Source organism: Panthera leo, chromosome B2, assembly GCF_018350215.1.
Source record: "Panthera leo isolate Ple1 chromosome B2, P.leo_Ple1_pat1.1, whole genome shotgun sequence".
NCBI lineage: Eukaryota > Metazoa > Chordata > Mammalia > Carnivora > Felidae > Panthera > Panthera leo.
This window is the reverse complement of record NC_056683.1, coordinates 41793671-41801396: the sequence shown is the minus strand read 5'-3', so window position 1 is coordinate 41801396 and position 7726 is coordinate 41793671. Positions and strand designations below refer to the sequence as shown.

At 48.1% G+C, this 7726-nt stretch overlaps 1 pseudogene; it reads right to left on the bottom strand.

Annotated features, from left to right (window-relative positions):
• Window positions 1-3596: 3596 nt before the first annotated feature.
• LOC122220679 lies at window positions 3597-5698 on the bottom strand (annotated as a pseudogene).
• Between the last annotated feature and the right edge of the window lie 2028 nt (window positions 5699-7726).

Sequence of the window (7726 nt, the reverse complement as noted above, 5' to 3'; positions counted from 1 at the left end):
ATTTGGTTCACAAGAAAATTGGTCCGTGAACATGACTTGCCCATATATATATATATATATATATATATATATTTTTTTTTTTAAGTTTATTTATTTTTGAGAGAGAGAGCAAGCAGGGGAGGGGCAAAGAGAGGGAGAGAGAATCCCAAGCAGGCTCTGTGCTGTCAGGGCTCAAACTTAGGAACCGTGAGGTCATGACCTGAGCCGACATCAAGAGTCAGACATTTAATCAGCTGAGCTACCAGGAGCCCCATGGCTTGCCTCTTCTTAAGCCAAACTAGAGGTCTGGTAAATGGGAGAGTGGCAGGGTGCCACGTGTTCCCCTTTGCTGCTGGAGGACAGGCCTCTGGTACCAGGATGCAGGAGGCAGCCTCGGGGTAAGCAGAGGTTGGCCAGTGAGGATGCTGCTGTGTGAAGGGGTGGGGCGGCAGGGGGGGGGGCAGGCTGCAAAGAGCCACCCTGCCAGGGATGGTCCCCAGGGGCCCCACCCTCCTCCCACTCACTGAGTAAGTGAGACCCGATTCACCCTCTGCCAGAAGAGGGAAACTTGACGGGCAGGTCGGGCAGGACCATGCTTCTTAGATTTGAGGATTTACCAACAAAATTGCAAAAAAAGTCATTTTGGGAACTGATGCAAGGGTTGCTGGCATCTCATTTTGTTAAATAAGGACATAGGATAATTTAAAAAGTCACTTTTTTTAAAAACTTAAAAAAAATGTGGTAAGGTAACATAAAATTTACCATTTGCACCATTTAAAAGTACAATTCAGGGGGTGCCTGGGTGTCTTGGTTGATTGTCCAACTTATTTTATTTTATTTTATTATTTTATTTTATTGAAAGAGATGGTGGGGGAGAGCCGAGAGAAGGAAAAGACAGAATCCTAAGCAGGCTCCAGGCCATCAGCACAGAGCCGGATGGAGGGCTCAAACTGATAAACTGTGAGATCATGACCTGAGCCGAGATCAAGAGTCTGAGGCTTAACTGACTGTGCCACCCAGGCACTTGACTGGTATCTGACTCTTGATTTCAGCTCAGGTCATGATCCCAGGGTGGTGGGACTGAGACCCGTGTTGAGTTCAGCTGTGCGCTGAGCACAGAGCCTGCTAAAGATTCTCTCTCTCTCTCTCTCTCTCTCTCTCACACACACACACACACACACACACACACATTCCCTCTGAGCCTCACCTCACCCCCTCATAAATAAATAAATAAATAAATAAATAAATAAATAAACTAAACACTGAGGTGTACTGAACTCAGTAGCACGTAGAATGTTCACAGGGTTCTGCAACATCCCTGCTATGTAGTTCCCACACCCATTAGATGGTCCCTCCCTATGCCTCCTCCCCCAGCCGCTGGCCACCACCCATTTACTCTGTCTCTACAAATTCACCTATTCTGGACATTTCATATGAATGGCCCCCTACAACATGTGGCCTTTTGTGACTGGCTTCTTTTGCTCGGCACGATGTTTTCAAGGTTCACTCATGTTGTAGCACGCGTCAGTACATCGTTCCTGTTTATGGCTGAATAATACTCTGCCGTATGGATATAGTGCATTGTGTTTATTCATTTGTCAGTTGATGGACATTTCGGTAGTTTCCACCTTTTAGCTGTTGTGAATTGTGCTCCTATGACATCCTTATGAAAGTTCCATCTGAACACCTGTTCTTGATTCTTTTGGTCCATACAAGGAGTGGAATCATAGGGATCATATGGCAATTCTATGTTTAACTTATTGAGGACCCGCCAAACTGTTTCCACAGCAGCTCCATCATTATATGTTCTCAGCATGTGAGGGCTCCAATTTCCTCACCTCCTTGCCAGCACTGGTTATTTTCCTTTTTATAGCCATCCTCGTGGGTGTGAAATGGTATCTCATTGTGGGTTTTGATTGCATTTTCCTAATGACTAATCGCATTAATCATCTTTGCCCTGAACTCTTTGGGGGAACTCTGGCAAGTCCCTTGCCTTCTGCGTGCCTCAGTTTCCTGGTGTCTAAACCGGGATACTATCCAGGGCTGTATGAGAGTGAAGCGAGTGACCCATGAGAAGAACTTAGCACCCATGCCGGACGTGCAGGGGGGCTCTCAAGACCACGTCAGGCGGCCCCAGCCCCACCCTTGCTCAGCTAGGGGAGAGGCTGCTGCTCAGGGGACCCTCCTGGCTCTGACAGGCTGGGACTCTGCAGGTAAGTTAGAGCTGTTGCCCTCTGCCCTGCGGTCTGTGCCTCTCTGCCTCTACCTCCCTGGACTAGCAGGGATCCGTGACCCTTCAGAGGCTGGGCTGGGACTGATTTCCAGCCAACCAAGAAGATGTTTCTGGAGCATAGAAGATCCGCTGAGGCCCTTTGTCCATTTCTTTTTTCGTTTTCTTTTTAATACAAATATATTTTATTTGAAGTAAACAAAAATGCTTATATAGGTCAACAGGTCACTTGGAAACAGACTTGCTTAACTATATTACTGAGCAAAAACAAGCACCCTTCTCTTTTGACATGTATTTGGATAGGTAGGAAGACACTACTTGGTTTTTTAAAAACTGACCTTCCCATAAGGCCTGGTCATAGAAGTGTAAACAATGGAAATGAATCCACCATGACCAGCTGTCATACCATATCTGTGTCCCCCGTGTATTCTGAGATCACACATACACCCGCCAGTATACCTGGGAAGGGTTGCTGTATCACAGTTATGTTCATGTTCTTGGCAGGCAGGACTGAGGACAAGTAAATTGGAAGCAGTTTTCCATCCTGTTTAGAACAAATCCCTAGTATCCCTTCAAATAACAGGTTACAATAGAAAGATACTGCCTGGGACGTGTCCTTCTCACTTTGGTTCATTTTTTGGTTTTGTTTGTGATTTACTTAGTTGTTTGAATCATCTGTTTATAGTACAATCCAGCCACAAAGTATTAAAGCACAAGATACCTATTCTTCCTTCAACATCTGCACTTTTTCACGTTTTCGACTCTACTGCATTCCTAGTATGTCAGCAGTTCTTGAATAATAAAAAAAAAAGAATAGTAAATGAGTAAAACTCTTCTAAAAATGCAGATGTCTATAACCATAATGGTGCTAGATTGGAAAGAGACAATGAGGGAAGAGAAAAAAGCAAACACGTTCATGTGCAGGGAATGTGGTTCAAGTCTTTGGATTTAAAAGCAACTTCCCCAGAGAAGCTGGCTATGATAGCATTTCCAGAAAACTTCCTTTGCCCCCACAAAAGGACCTGAAAAGCCCTATCCAAACTTTTGAACACTACAGTTATGGGATGCTATAAATGATGATCAAAGCAGTCAGAGGGAGAGGATGAATGTATCTTCCCTTCAGCACGTTTGTAACATAGCATCGTTAGCGGTTGGTGGATCAGTAAAAACCACGGAAGTACCAGAAGTGCTTTGAAGGATAGGGATAGAATAGAAAAGTGCTGAGTGTATTACCTGTCTATATCAATGACAGGGCTTCACGGCTAGGAAAAATTTCTAAAAGGTAAAATGACTCCAGGATAGATCTCCTTCTCCATCATTAAATGTGGCAGAATTAAAAAAAAAAAAAAAAAAAAAAAAAAACAACTAAATGTAGTGAAAACAGAAAATTACAAGGCAGAGAACACAAAAGAGTCAAGGTTAAACAGCATTCCATGAGGCTAGAAAACCTGCAAAATATCACTCTTGTTTATAAATCACTGATTTATCATATGACCGCATGTCGAATCCTTTCTTTCCGCATACTGAAGAATCCTACATTCAGCCTTTTAAGCATTCTGCATTTCTTTGCCAGTCCTGTAGCTGAGTATCTTGTTCCAGTCGATTTCCATGCGGGTAACCGGAAGCTGCCGGCGCGAGGCCTTGAATGAGGTGTGTGACGTTGTTTGATAGTTTTCACTAATTGCTGTCTGATGTTCATTTTCTGCATGCTCTATGATTTTAATAAACTTCCTTGGCAGTTTGGACTTCATTCGAAACAGTTACTGAATCTTGTACATCTTTATGACTAACCAACTGAACATTGCCACCTTCGTAACAGTGAACCTGAATCTTAAGTACTCCAACAACCTGGGCTGTAGGTCGTATGATGGTGAACTTCCACTCTGATCTCCAACGACCATTCCAGAAGGTTTTAGGCTAAAACTGGTGGCTTTCAACACATGCAGTAATGATCTGTTGCTCACCTATAGTTTTAGCGTAAACAGTACGGAAGCCATTGGAATAATGATCTTTCACATAGGCCCTTAAAGCACTGTCACAGGATTCTCTCCAAGACTTCAGACCTCCATCTACGTCCTCTGGCTGGGGGTCACTTGCTTCTTTCCGTCAATGATCCAACGTAAAGGAAATTTTGTTTTTTGGATCTAAAAATCTGCTATTGCCCAGGTCACCGTGTTCTGTAATTAAGACCTGATCTTCATATCCTTCTATCTTCACAGACGTGAACTGACCCGTTATACTGGGCAAATGCATGTGCTGCCCCTTCCCTGAGGAGATTGTCATTATTAAGTAGTAGCTGGACATCCTTGAACACTGCATTAAATTCCTCTGGGGGTGCATGAGTGATGAATTTAGCAGCTATGTGTACCCTCTCCTCACCCACACCCAATCCTCAAAGTCGGCTGTCGTGGGCTACTCTCCCTTTTCCCATTTCCATGCACCCTCCCTGCCCCCTGTGTGCTTTCCCTTCTGCAGGCTCTCTTTCTACATAATGCACTCAGCTCCTGGAGCATAGTGGAAGTGCCTGGAAGTTTACACCCCGCCCCCCAAAGTAGCTCTTAGCCAACAACTGGAGTGCAGGTGAGAGAGGGCTCAGTTCCCTTGCGTGGCATGGGGAGAGCCCTGAGGTGTAACGTGCACAGCAGAGTCCCCTGCAGGACAGGATGAAGCCAGCCTCTGCACCCTTGTGGGCCTCCCCTGCCTCCCCCAGTCTCTCTTCAGTGTCCCCCTGGCCCCTGATCCCCCTGGGAGCACTGCTTTAGGAAGTCACGAGCTGGGATTCCCCATCTCAGGATCTGCTTCTGGGGAACTTGACCTAAAGCCAGGAGCACTACAGTATCCCAAGCTCTGTGCAAAATGCTGAGACAGACCGTGATTAACAAGATGTGGTTCCTTCCGCCAACTAGCTCACAGCTTGGTTGGGGCTGATCCTGACAGCAGTGGTAACGCTAAGAAGCCAATGTTGCACACCTACTATGTATCAGGCACCAGGCTGAACACTTGACATACCTTACTTCATGAAAACCCCCTAACCTAGGGCCCCTGTGTGGCTCAGTCTATTAAGCGTCTGACTCTTGGTTTTGGCTCAGGTCACGGTCTCATGGTTTGTGAGTTCGAGCCCTGTGTCTGGCTCCGCACTGGCAGCCCCGAGCCTGCTTGGGATTCTTTGTCTCCCTCTCTCTCTCTGCTCCTCCTCTGGTCTCTCTCTCTCGCTCTCTCTCAAAATAAATAAATAAATAAATAAATAAATAAATAAATAAATAAATAAATAAAAAATATAAAAAAAAAAAACACAACCCACAACAACCCCGTAACCCTCTGTGAGGGGATGGTATTATCACCACCACTTTGCAGATGAGAAAACCGAGGCCCAGAAGTCACCTAATATGTGGTCTTGCACTTCAGTGTGGAAGTGGCAGCACTCACCCAGAGCCCCGGCTTCTGCTCCGGAAGTCCGTACTCCCGACCCACCACTACACGGTGTGGCATTTTTTTTGGCAGAGGGCCACGCTTCAGGAGGAGGGGGGAGGGGGTGGCCTCAGCTGCTCCCATTCAGTAGAGGACAGAGATTCTCCAGGGCCCACGTGGTGACTGGTTGTGAGGGTGTTTCACAAAGAATTTGTTGCTGATATTGGTTAACCTTTTTTTTTTTTTTTTTGAGGTTTATTTATTTTGAGAGGGGGTTAGGGGCACAGAGAGAGAGAGGGGCAGAGAAAATCCCAAGCAAGCTCCTCACCCAGTGCAGAGCCTGACGCAGGGCTCGATCCCGTGACCACGAGATCATGACCTGAGCCGATGTCAAGAGTTGGGCATTCAACTGACTGAGCCACCCGGGTGCTCCCCTCTTGGTTGACTTTCTGTGAATGATATTAAGAACAAAAATAAATAAATACAAGCCCATCTCTCTGACACAGTCACTCCCTGCCCACTTACCTTCTACTCTGCTTTCCAGAGCAAGAGATGAGTGGAGGTCCTGCCCTAGGGCAGTGCGGTCTGCCCCAGGTGAAGAGCCCATCCCATGGGTTGTGGTATAAACAGGGTTCTAGCTGCTGCCTTGCCCGGTCTCTACACCATCTGGGCTCCCAGGAGCTCTCAGGCTCTCATGGCGGAAGGAGCTGTGGCCATTGGCCTGTGCCCTTTTGTGATAGAGGCCCCCCCTCTTTACGTCAACGGCCACCAGACCCCTGGGGAATCAGAAGAACTGTCTCAGGAGAAGCCAGACTGTTGCCCTTGGAGAGTGTACTGGGGTGGCTGAGAGCACAGACTCAAGGCAGCCCGCCTGGGATCAAACCCTAGCTCTGCCGTTTACAAGCTGAGTGACTTGAGGGAAATTACTTAATCGTTCAATGCCTCGGTTTTCCCATCTGTAAACTCTGCCTTGTACACAGCAGGCACTATACAAGCGTTGACTGCTATTACTACTGTCACGAGAGGGGTGTCCAGGCCTGCCTAAGACTCCTGACTCACCCAGCAGCTCTTGGCAGAGCCCCTGAGTCTGGACTTGCTTTCCTGGACAGATGTCCCTGGACCCCTCTGTGTACCTGGAGGGGGTGCAGGATAAAGGCTTCTACCTCCCTCTTTCCCCAGCCTCCCCCCTCTGGCTTGCGTCTCCCCCACGTGGAGTTTCTGGTGCTCCTCTGAGTCAGAGGTCCTGGCAGTGGGACTGGGAGCTTGAAGGGGACTGTCCCAGGGACCCCACCCTAACTCGGAACGAGGGCACTCTGTCTGTCGGCCTACAGGCCTCATAGTGAGTGAGGGGGCAGCTGGCTCAGTGTTCTGCACCTGTGACTAAGCCAGCTTTGCCACTATCTGACTGTGTGACCTTGGCCAGCTCCTTCCCCTGGTCCTGGTGACAGTGTGAGCATTTAGGAAACACTGCCTCCAACTCGCTGGTCCTCATCATACAAGCAGGGAGGCAGAGGCAGCAACAGCCGAGTAACCACAATACGGACAGGGAGACTTGGTCAGGGAGGGGCTGGGTCAACAGAGACGTCTCCCCACTGATAACAGCTGGACCCCCCGGGGCATTTCCTCAGGCAGGTGCTGTAAAGGTGAGGAACCTAGGCCACAAGCAGGTAGAGCCAGAACCAGAGCCAGCTCTGCTTAGGCGTGGCACCCGTGCCTGACCCTTGGGGCTCAGTGACAAAGGCCAGGTCTGGGGGCTCAGCTCCCAGTGACAGGACCATGCCTCTGTCCCACGTGTGGTCCCTGACCAGTTAGGCAGGCTGAGAAGATGCAGGAAGGCCGTGGCCACACAGAGGGTGGGGGGCAGTTGCGGGGGGTGGGGGCTGTGTCTCCCCTATCAGACTGGGAGCTCCCTGAGCTCAGGGGCTACTCTCCTCAGATGATAGACTCTCTTAGGGGGAACTTTTTCCTTTTTTAAGTTTCTATTAGAGAAATTTGCAATCACAAGTAGAGAATAAAGCATAATGAACTCCCATGCACCCATCCCCAGACTCAGCAGCCATCAGTTCATGGTCAATCTGGTTTCATCAACCTATCCACTCTCCCCTGCCC